Genomic DNA, 12,130 nt, shown 5'->3' on the forward strand with positions numbered 1-12,130 from the left:
ATAAAGCCATAAACATGTGTTTCTGAGTCTTCTATCAAAAGTTACAGCGATTTATATGAAGTTGTAAGAAAACGCTTTATTTCGCCAAGACAGTGTGTTTCTCACTGTTACATGCATTTGAATGGGAAACTCGCCCGAGACAAAGTATAGGTTTTCATTATGTGAATAATTTTAAAATCTTAGCTCAAACGGCTGCAAAACCTGTTTGCCCAGCACGGGGATATTGAGTTCTATAAGATAAAGCCATAAACATGTTTGTCTGAGTGTTCTATCAAAAGTGACAGCGATTTATATGAAGTTGTACGAAAACGCTTTATTTTGCCAAGACAGTGTGTTTCTCACTGTTACATGCATTTGAATGGGAAACTCGCCCGAGACAAAGTATAGGTTTTCATTATGTGAATAATTTTAAAATCTTAGCTCAAACGGCTGCAAAACCTGTTTGCCCAGCACGGGGATATTGAGTTCTATAAGATAAAGCCATAAACATGTGTTTCTGAGTCTTCTATCAAAAGTTATAGCGATTTATATGAAGTTGTTCAAAAGCGCTTTATTTCGCCAAGACAATGCGTTTCTCACTGTTACATGCATTTGAATGGGAAACTCACCCGAGACAAAGTATAGGTTTTCATTATGTGAATAATTTTAAAATCTTAGCTCAAACGGCTGCAAAACCTGTTTGCCCAGCACGGGGATATTGAGTTCTATAAGATAAAGCCATAAACATGTTTGTCTGAGTCTTCTATCAAAAGTTACAGCGATTTATATGAAGTTGTACGAAAACGCTTTATTTCGCCAAGACAATGCGTTTCTCACTGTTACATGCATTTGAATGGGAAACTCGCCCGAGACAAAGTATAGGTTTTCATTATGTGAATAATTTTAAAATCTTAGCTCAAACGGCTGCAAAACCTGTTTGCCCAGCACGGGGATATTGAGTTCTATAAGATAAAGCCATAAACATGTGTTTCTGAGTCTTCTATCAAAAGTTACAGCGATTTATATGAAGTTGTACGAAAACGCTTTATTTCGCCAAGACAGTGTGTTTCTCACTGTTACATGCATTTGAATGGGAAACTCGCCCGAGACAAAGTATAGGTTTTCATTATGTGAATAATTTTAAAATCTTAGCTCAAACGGCTGCAAAACCTGTTTGCCCAGCACGGGGATATTGAGTTCTATAAGATAAAGCCATAAACATGTGTTTCTGAGTCTTCTATCAAAAGTTACAGCGATTTATATGAAGTTGTACGAAAACGCTTTATTTCGCCAAGACAGTGTGTTTCTCACTGTTACATGCATTTGAATGGGAAACTCGCCCGAGACAAAGTATAGGTTTTCATTATGTGAATAATTTTAAAATCTTAGCTCAAACGGCTGCAAAACCTGTTTGCCCAGCACGGGGATATTGAGTTCTATAAGATAAAGCCATAAACATGTTTGTCTGAGTCTTCTATCAAAAGTTACAGCGATTTATATGAAGTTGTACGAAAATGCTTTCTTTCGCCAAGACAGTGTGTTTCTCACTGTTACATGCATTTGAATGGGAAACTCGCCCGAGACAAAGTATAGGTTTTCATTATGTGAATAATTTTAAAATCTTAGCTCAAACGGCTGCAAAACCTGTTTGCCCAGCACGGGGATATTGAGTTCTATAAGATAAAGCCATAAACATGTGTTTCTGAGTCTTCTATCAAAAGTTACAGCGATTTATATGAAGTTGTAAGAAAACGCTTTATTTCGCCAAGACAGTGTGTTTCTCACTGTTACATGCATTTGAATGGGAAACTCGCCCGAGACAAAGTATAGGTTTTCATTATGTGAATAATTTTAAAATCTTAGCTCAAACGGCTGCAAAACCTGTTTGCCCAGCACGGGGATATTGAGTTCTATAAGATAAAGCCATAAACATGTTTGTCTGAGTGTTCTATCAAAAGTGACAGCGATTTATATGAAGTTGTACGAAAACGCTTTATTTTGCCAAGACAGTGTGTTTCTCACTGTTACATGCATTTGAATGGGAAACTCGCCCGAGACAAAGTATAGGTTTTCATTATGTGAATAATTTTAAAATCTTAGCTCAAACGGCTGCAAAACCTGTTTGCCCAGCACGGGGATATTGAGTTCTATAAGATAAAGCCATAAACATGTGTTTCTGAGTCTTCTATCAAAAGTTATAGCGATTTATATGAAGTTGTTCAAAAGCGCTTTATTTCGCCAAGACAATGCGTTTCTCACTGTTACATGCATTTGAATGGGAAACTCACCCGAGACAAAGTATAGGTTTTCATTATGTGAATAATTTTAAAATCTTAGCTCAAACGGCTGCAAAACCTGTTTGCCCAGCACGGGGATATTGAGTTCTATAAGATAAAGCCATAAACATGTTTGTCTGAGTGTTCTATCAAAACTGACAGCGATTTATATGAAGTTGTACGAAAACGCTTTATTTTGCCAAGACAGTGTGTTTCTCACTGTTACATGCATTTGAATGGGAAACTCGCCCGAGACAAAGTATAGGTTTTCATTATGTGAATAATTTTAAAATCTTAGCTCAAACGGCTGCAAAACCTGTTTGCCCAGCACGGGGATATTGAGTTCTATAAGATAAAGCCATAAACATGTGTTTCTGAGTCTTCTATCAAAAGTTACAGCGATTTATATGAAGTTGTACGAAAACGCTTTATTTCGCCAAGACAGTGTGTTTCTCACTGTTACATGCATTTGAATGGGAAACTCGCCCGAGACAAAGTATAGGTTTTCATTATGTGAATAATTTTAAAATCTTAGCTCAAACGGCTGCAAAACCTGTTTGCCCAGCACGGGGATATTGAGTTCTATAAGATAAAGCCATAAACATGTGTTTCTGAGTCTTCTATCAAAAGTTACAGCGATTTATATGAAGTTGTACGAAAACGCTTTATTTCGCCAAGACAGTGTGTTTCTCACTGTTACATGCATTTGAATGGGAAACTCGCCCGAGACAAAGTATAGGTTTTCATTATGTGAATAATTTTAAAATCTTAGCTCAAACGGCTGCAAAACCTGTTTGCCCAGCACGGGGATATTGAGTTCTATAAGATAAAGCCATAAACATGTTTGTCTGAGTCTTCTATCAAAAGTTACAGCGATTTATATGAAGTTGTACGAAAATGCTTTCTTTCGCCAAGACAGTGTGTTTCTCACTGTTACATGCATTTGAATGGGAAACTCGCCCGAGACAAAGTATAGGTTTTCATTATGTGAATAATTTTAAAATCTTAGCTCAAACGGCTGCAAAACCTGTTTGCCCAGCACGGGGATATTGAGTTCTATAAGATAAAGCCATAAACATGTGTTTCTGAGTCTTCTATCAAAAGTTACAGCGATTTATATGAAGTTGTAAGAAAACGCTTTATTTCGCCAAGACAGTGTGTTTCTCACTGTTACATGCATTTGAATGGGAAACTCGCCCGAGACAAAGTATAGGTTTTCATTATGTGAATAATTTTAAAATCTTAGCTCAAACGGCTGCAAAACCTGTTTGCCCAGCACGGGGATATTGAGTTCTATAAGATAAAGCCATAAACATGTTTGTCTGAGTGTTCTATCAAAAGTGACAGCGATTTATATGAAGTTGTACGAAAACGCTTTATTTTGCCAAGACAGTGTGTTTCTCACTGTTACATGCATTTGAATGGGAAACTCGCCCGAGACAAAGTATAGGTTTTCATTATGTGAATAATTTTAAAATCTTAGCTCAAACGGCTGCAAAACCTGTTTGCCCAGCACGGGGATATTGAGTTCTATAAGATAAAGCCATAAACATGTGTTTCTGAGTCTTCTATCAAAAGTTATAGCGATTTATATGAAGTTGTTCAAAAGCGCTTTATTTCGCCAAGACAATGCGTTTCTCACTGTTACATGCATTTGAATGGGAAACTCACCCGAGACAAAGTATAGGTTTTCATTATGTGAATAATTTTAAAATCTTAGCTCAAACGGCTGCAAAACCTGTTTGCCCAGCACGGGGATATTGAGTTCTATAAGATAAAGCCATAAACATGTTTGTCTGAGTGTTCTATCAAAACTGACAGCGATTTATATGAAGTTGTACGAAAACGCTTTATTTTGCCAAGACAGTGTGTTTCTCACTGTTACATGCATTTGAATGGGAAACTCGCCCGAGACAAAGTATAGGTTTTCATTATGTGAATAATTTTAAAATCTTAGCTCAAACGGCTGCAAAACCTGTTTGCCCAGCACGGGGATATTGAGTTCTATAAGATAAAGCCATAAACATGTGTTTCTGAGTCTTCTATCAAAAGTTACAGCGATTTATATGAAGTTGTACGAAAACGCTTTATTTCGCCAAGACAATGCGTTTCTCACTGTTACATGCATTTGAATGGGAAACTCGCCCGAGACAAAGTATAGGTTTTCATTATGTGAATAATTTTAAAATCTTAGCTCAAACGGCTGCAAAACCTGTTTGCCCAGCACGGGGATATTGAGTTCTATAAGATAAAGCCATAAACATGTTTGTCTGAGTCTTCTATCAAAAGTTACAGCGATTTATATGAAGTTGTACGAAAACGCTTTATTTCGCCAAGACAGTGTGTTTCTCACTGTTACATGCATTTGAATGGGAAACTCGCCCGAGACAAAGTATAGGTTTTCATTATGTGAATAATTTTAAAATCTTAGCTCAAACGGCTGCAAAACCTGTTTGCCCAGCACGGGGATATTGAGTTCTATAAGATAAAGCCATAAACATGTGTTTCTGAGTCTTCTATCAAAAGTTACAGCGATTTATATGAAGTTGTACGAAAACGCTTTATTTCGCCAAGACAGTGTGTTTCTCACTGTTACATGCATTTGAATGGGAAACTCGCCCGAGACAAAGTATAGGTTTTCATTATGTGAATAATTTTAAAATCTTAGCTCAAACGGCTGCAAAACCTGTTTGCCCAGCACGGGGATATTGAGTTCTATAAGATAAAGCCATAAACATGTTTGTCTGAGTCTTCTATCAAAAGTTACAGCGATTTATATGAAGTTGTACGAAAATGCTTTCTTTCGCCAAGACAGTGTGTTTCTCACTGTTACATGCATTTGAATGGGAAACTCGCCCGAGACAAAGTATAGGTTTTCATTATGTGAATAATTTTAAAATCTTAGCTCAAACGGCTGCAAAACCTGTTTGCCCAGCACGGGGATATTGAGTTCTATAAGATAAAGCCATAAACATGTGTTTCTGAGTCTTCTATCAAAAGTTACAGCGATTTATATGAAGTTGTACGAAAACGCTTTATTTCGCCAAGACAGTGTGTTTCTCACTGTTACATGCATTTGAATGGGAAACTCGCCCGAGACAAAGTATAGGTTTTCATTATGTGAATAATTTTAAAATCTTAGCTCAAACGGCTGCAAAACCTGTTTGCCCAGCACGGGGATATTGAGTTCTATAAGATAAAGCCATAAACACGTGTTTCTGAGTCTTCTATCAAAAGTTACAGCGATTTATATGAAGTTGTAGAAAAATGCTTTCTTTCGCCAAGACAATGCGTTTCTCACTGTTACATGCATTTGAATGGGAAACTCGCCTGAAACAAAGTATAGGTTTTCATTATGTGAATAATTTTAAAATCTTAGCTCAAACAGCTGCAAAACCTGTTTGCCCAGCACGGGGATATTGAGTTCTATAAGATAAAGCCATAAACATGTTTGTCTGAGTCTTCTATCAAAAGTTACAGCGATTTATATGAAGTTGTACGAAAACGCTTTATTTCGCCAAGACAGTGTGTTTCTCACTGTTACATGCATTTGAATGGGAAACTCGCCTGAAACAAAGTATAGGTTTTCATTATGTGAATAATTTTAAAATCTTAGCTCAAACGGCTGCAAAACCTGTTTGCCCAGCACGGGGATATTGAGTTCTATAAGATAAAGCCATAAACACGTTTGTCTGAGTCTTCTATCAAAAGTTACAGCGATTTATATGAAGTTGTACGAAAACGCTTTATTTCGCCAAGACAATGCGTTTCTCACTGTTACATGCATTTGAATGGGAAACTCGCCCGAGACAAAGTATAGGTTTTCATTATGTGAATAATTTTAAAATCTTAGCTCAAACGGCTGCAAAACCTGTTTGCCCAGCACGGGGATATTGAGTTCTATAAGATAAAGCCATAAACATGTTTGTCTGAGTCTTCTATCAAAAGTTACAGCGATTTATATGAAGTTGTACGAAAACGCTTTATTTCGCCAAGACAGTGTGTTTCTCACTGTTACATGCATTTGAATGGGAAACTCGCCTGAAACAAAGTATAGGTTTTCATTATGTGAATAATTTTAAAATCTTAGCTCAAACGGCTGCAAAAACCTGTTTGCCCAGCACGGGGATATTGAGTTCTATAAGATAAAGCCATAAACATGTTTGTCTGAGTCTTCTATCAAAAGTTACAGCGATTTATATGAAGTTGTACGAAAACGCTTTATTTCGCCAAGACAGTGTGTTTCTCACTGTTACATGCATTTGAATGGGAAACTCGCCTGAAACAAAGTATAGGTTTTCATTATGTGAATAATTTTAAAATCTTAGCTCAAACGGCTGCAAAACCTGTTTGCCCAGCACGGGGATATTGAGTTCTATAAGATAAAGCCATAAACATGTTTGTCTGAGTGTTCTATCAAAACTGACAGCGATTTATATGAAGTTGTACGAAAACGCTTTATTTTGCCAAGACAGTGTGTTTCTCACTGTTACATGCATTTGAATGGGAAACTCGCCCGAGACAAAGTATAGGTTTTCATTATGTGAATAATTTTAAAATCTTAGCTCAAACGGCTGCAAAACCTGTTTGCCCAGCACGGGGATATTGAGTTCTATAAGATAAAGCCATAAACATGTTTGTCTGAGTCTTCTATCAAAAGTTACAGCGATTTATATGAAGTTGTACGAAAACGCTTTATTTCGCCAAGACAGTGTGTTTCTCACTGTTACATGCATTTGAATGGGAAACTCGCCCGAGACAAAGTATAGGTTTTCATTATGTGAATAATTTTAAAATCTTAGCTCAAACGGCTGCAAAACCTGTTTGCCCAGCACGGGGATATTGAGTTCTATAAGATAAAGCCATAAACATGTGTTTCTGAGTCTTCTATCAAAAGTTACAGCGATTTATATGAAGTTGTACGAAAACGCTTTATTTCGCCAAGACAATGCGTTTCTCACTGTTACATGCATTTGAATGGGAAACTCGCCCGAGACAAAGTATAGGTTTTCATTATGTGAATAATTTTAAAATCTTAGCTCAAACGGCTGCAAAACCTGTTTGCCCAGCACGGGGATATTGAGTTCTATAAGATAAAGCCATAAACATGTTTGTCTGAGTCTTCTATCAAAAGTTACAGCGATTTATATGAAGTTGTACGAAAACGCTTTATTTCGCCAAGACAATGCGTTTCTCACTGTTACATGCATTTGAATGGGAAACTCGCCCGAGACAAAGTATAGGTTTTCATTATGTGAATAATTTTAAAATCTTAGCTCAAACGGCTGCAAAACCTGTTTGCCCAGCACGGGGATATTGAGTTCTATAAGATAAAGCCATAAACATGTTTGTCTGAGTCTTCTATCAAAAGTTACAGCGATTTATATGAAGTTGTACGAAAACGCTTTATTTCGCCAAGACAGTGTGTTTCTCACTGTTACATGCATTTGAATGGGAAACTCGCCTGAAACAAAGTATAGGTTTTTATTATGTGAATAATTTTAAAATCTTAGCTCAAACGGCTGCAAAACCTGTTTGCCCAGCACGGGGACCTTGAGTTCTATAAGATAAAGCCATAAACATGTTTGTCTGAGTCTTCTATCAAAAGTTACAGCGATTTATATGAAGTTGTAGAAAAATGCTTTCTTTCGCCAAGACAATGCGTTTCTCACTGTTACATGCATTTGAATGGGAAACTCGCCTGAAACAAAGTATAGGTTTTCATTATGTGAATAATTTTAAAATCTTAGCTCAAACAGCTGCAAAACCTGTTTGCCCAGCACGGGGATATTGAGTTCTATAAGATAAAGCCATAAACATGTTTGTCTGAGTCTTCTATCAAAAGTTACAGCGATTTATATGAAGTTGTACGAAAACGCTTTATTTCGCCAAGACAGTGTGTTTCTCACTGTTACATGCATTTGAATGGGAAACTCGCCTGAAACAAAGTATAGGTTTTCATTATGTGAATAATTTTAAAATCTTAGCTCAAACGGCTGCAAAACCTGTTTGCCCAGCACGGGGATATTGAGTTCTATAAGATAAAGCCATAAACATGTTTGTCTGAGTCTTCTATCAAAAGTTACAGCGATTTATATGAAGTTGTACAAAAACGCTTTATTTTCGCCAAGACAGTGCGTTTCTCACTGTTACATGCATTTGAATGGGAAACTCGCCCGAGACAAAGTATAGGTTTTCATTATGTGAATAATTTTAAAATCTTAGCTCAAACGGCTGCAAAACCTGTTTGCCCAGCACGGGGATATTGAGTTCTATAAGATAAAGCCATAAACATGTGTTTCTGAGTCTTCTATCAAAAGTTACAGCGATTTATATGAAGTTGTACGAAAACGCTTTATTTCGCCAAGACAATGCGTTTCTCACTGTTACATGCATTTGAATGGGAAACTCGCCCGAGACAAAGTATAGGTTTTCATTATGTGAATAATTTTAAAATCTTAGCTCAAACGGCTGCAAAACCTGTTTGCCCAGCACGGGGATATTGAGTTCTATAAGATAAAGCCATAAACATGTGTTTCTGAGTCTTCTATCAAAAGTTATAGCGATTTATATGAAGTTGTTCAAAAGCGCTTTATTTCGCCAAGACAATGCGTTTCTCACTGTTACATGCATTTGAATGGGAAACTCACCCGAGACAAAGTATAGGTTTTCATTATGTGAATAATTTTAAAATCTTAGCTCAAACGGCTGCAAAACCTGTTTGCCCAGCACGGGGATATTGAGTTCTATAAGATAAAGCCATAAACATGTTTGTCTGAGTGTTCTATCAAAAGTTACAGCGATTTATATGAAGTTGTACGAAAACGCTTTATTTCGCCAAGACAGTGTGTTTCTCACTGTTACATGCATTTGAATGGGAAACTCGCCCGAGACAAAGTATAGGTTTTCATTATGTGAATAATTTTAAAATCTTAGCTCAAACGGCTGCAAAACCTGTTTGCCCAGCACGGGGATATTGAGTTCTATAAGATAAAGCCATAAACATGTGTTTCTGAGTCTTCTATCAAAAGTTACAGCGATTTATATGAAGTTGTACGAAAACGCTTTATTTCGCCAAGACAATGCGTTTCTCACTGTTACATGCATTTGAATGGGAAACTCGCCCGAGACAAAGTATAGGTTTTCATTATGTGAATAATTTTAAAATCTTAGCTCAAACGGCTGCAAAACCTGTTTGCCCAGCACGGGGATATTGAGTTCTATAAGATAAAGCCATAAACATGTTTGTCTGAGTCTTCTATCAAAAGTTACAGCGATTTATATGAAGTTGTACGAAAACGCTTTATTTCGCCAAGACAGTGTGTTTCTCACTGTTACATGCATTTGAATGGGAAACTCGCCCGAGACAAAGTATAGGTTTTCATTATGTGAATAATTTTAAAATCTTAGCTCAAACGGCTGCAAAACCTGTTTGCCCAGCACGGGGATATTGAGTTCTATAAGATAAAGCCATAAACATGTGTTTCTGAGTCTTCTATCAAAAGTTACAGCGATTTATATGAAGTTGTACGAAAACGCTTTATTTCGCCAAGACAGTGTGTTTCTCACTGTTACATGCATTTGAATGGGAAACTCGCCCGAGACAAAGTATAGGTTTTCATTATGTGAATAATTTTAAAATCTTAGCTCAAACGGCTGCAAAACCTGTTTGCCCAGCACGGGGATATTGAGTTCTATAAGATAAAGCCATAAACATGTTTGTCTGAGTCTTCTATCAAAAGTTACAGCGATTTATATGAAGTTGTACGAAAATGCTTTCTTTCGCCAAGACAGTGTGTTTCTCACTGTTACATGCATTTGAATGGGAAACTCGCCCGAGACAAAGTATAGGTTTTCATTATGTGAATAATTTTAAAATCTTAGCTCAAACGGCTGCAAAACCTGTTTGCCCAGCACGGGGATATTGAGTTCTATAAGATAAAGCCATAAACATGTGTTTCTGAGTCTTCTATCAAAAGTTACAGCGATTTATATGAAGTTGTACGAAAACGCTTTATTTCGCCAAGACAGTGTGTTTCTCACTGTTACATGCATTTGAATGGGAAACTCGCCCGAGACAAAGTATAGGTTTTCATTATGTGAATAATTTTAAAATCTTAGCTCAAACGGCTGCAAAACCTGTTTGCCCAGCACGGGGATATTGAGTTCTATAAGATAAAGCCATAAACACGTGTTTCTGAGTCTTCTATCAAAAGTTACAGCGATTTATATGAAGTTGTAGAAAAATGCTTTCTTTCGCCAAGACAATGCGTTTCTCACTGTTACATGCATTTGAATGGGAAACTCGCCTGAAACAAAGTATAGGTTTTCATTATGTGAATAATTTTAAAATCTTAGCTCAAACAGCTGCAAAACCTGTTTGCCCAGCACGGGGATATTGAGTTCTATAAGATAAAGCCATAAACATGTTTGTCTGAGTCTTCTATCAAAAGTTACAGCGATTTATATGAAGTTGTACGAAAACGCTTTATTTCGCCAAGACAGTGTGTTTCTCACTGTTACATGCATTTGAATGGGAAACTCGCCTGAAACAAAGTATAGGTTTTCATTATGTGAATAATTTTAAAATCTTAGCTCAAACAGCTGCAAAACCTGTTTGCCCAGCACGGGGATATTGAGTTCTATAAGATAAAGCCATAAACATGTTTGTCTGAGTCTTCTATCAAAAGTTACAGCGATTTATATGAAGTTGTACGAAAACGCTTTATTTCGCCAAGACAATGCGTTTCTCACTGTTACATGCATTTGAATGGGAAACTCGCCCGAGACAAAGTATAGGTTTTCATTATGTGAATAATTTTAAAATCTTAGCTCAAACGGCTGCAAAACCTGTTTGCCCAGCACGGGGATATTGAGTTCTATAAGATAAAGCCATAAACATGTTTGTCTGAGTCTTCTATCAAAAGTTACAGCGATTTATATGAAGTTGTACGAAAACGCTTTATTTCGCCAAGACAGTGTGTTTCTCACTGTTACATGCATTTGAATGGGAAACTCGCCTGAAACAAAGTATAGGTTTTCATTATGTGAATAATTTTAAAATCTTAGCTCAAACGGCTGCAAAACCTGTTTGCCCAGCACGGGGATATTGAGTTCTATAAGATAAAGCCATAAACATGTTTGTCTGAGTCTTCTATCAAAAGTTACAGCGATTTATATGAAGTTGTACGAAAACGCTTTATTTCGCCAAGACAGTGTGTTTCTCACTGTTACATGCATTTGAATGGGAAACTCGCCTGAAACAAAGTATAGGTTTTCATTATGTGAATAATTTTAAAATCTTAGCTCAAACGGCTGCAAAACCTGTTTGCCCAGCACGGGGATATTGAGTTCTATAAGATAAAGCCATAAACATGTTTGTCTGAGTGTTCTATCAAAACTGACAGCGATTTATATGAAGTTGTACGAAAACGCTTTATTTTGCCAAGACAGTGTGTTTCTCACTGTTACATGCATTTGAATGGGAAACTCGCCCGAGACAAAGTATAGGTTTTCATTATGTGAATAATTTTAAAATCTTAGCTCAAACGGCTGCAAAACCTGTTTGCCCAGCACGGGGATATTGAGTTCTATAAGATAAAGCCATAAACATGTTTGTCTGAGTCTTCTATCAAAAGTTACAGCGATTTATATGAAGTTGTACGAAAACGCTTTATTTCGCCAAGACAGTGTGTTTCTCACTGTTACATGCATTTGAATGGGAAACTCGCCCGAGACAAAGTATAGGTTTTCATTATGTGAATAATTTTAAAATCTTAGCTCAAACGGCTGCAAAACCTGTTTGCCCAGCACGGGGATATTGAGTTCTATAAGATAAAGCCATAAACATGTGTTTCTGAGTCTTCTATCAAAAG

This window comes from Rhamphochromis longiceps, linkage group LG15, assembly GCF_057381845.1.
Source record: "Rhamphochromis longiceps isolate RC_006_pf linkage group LG15, R_longiceps_female_GT1.1, whole genome shotgun sequence".
Lineage (NCBI taxonomy): Eukaryota > Metazoa > Chordata > Actinopteri > Cichliformes > Cichlidae > Rhamphochromis > Rhamphochromis longiceps.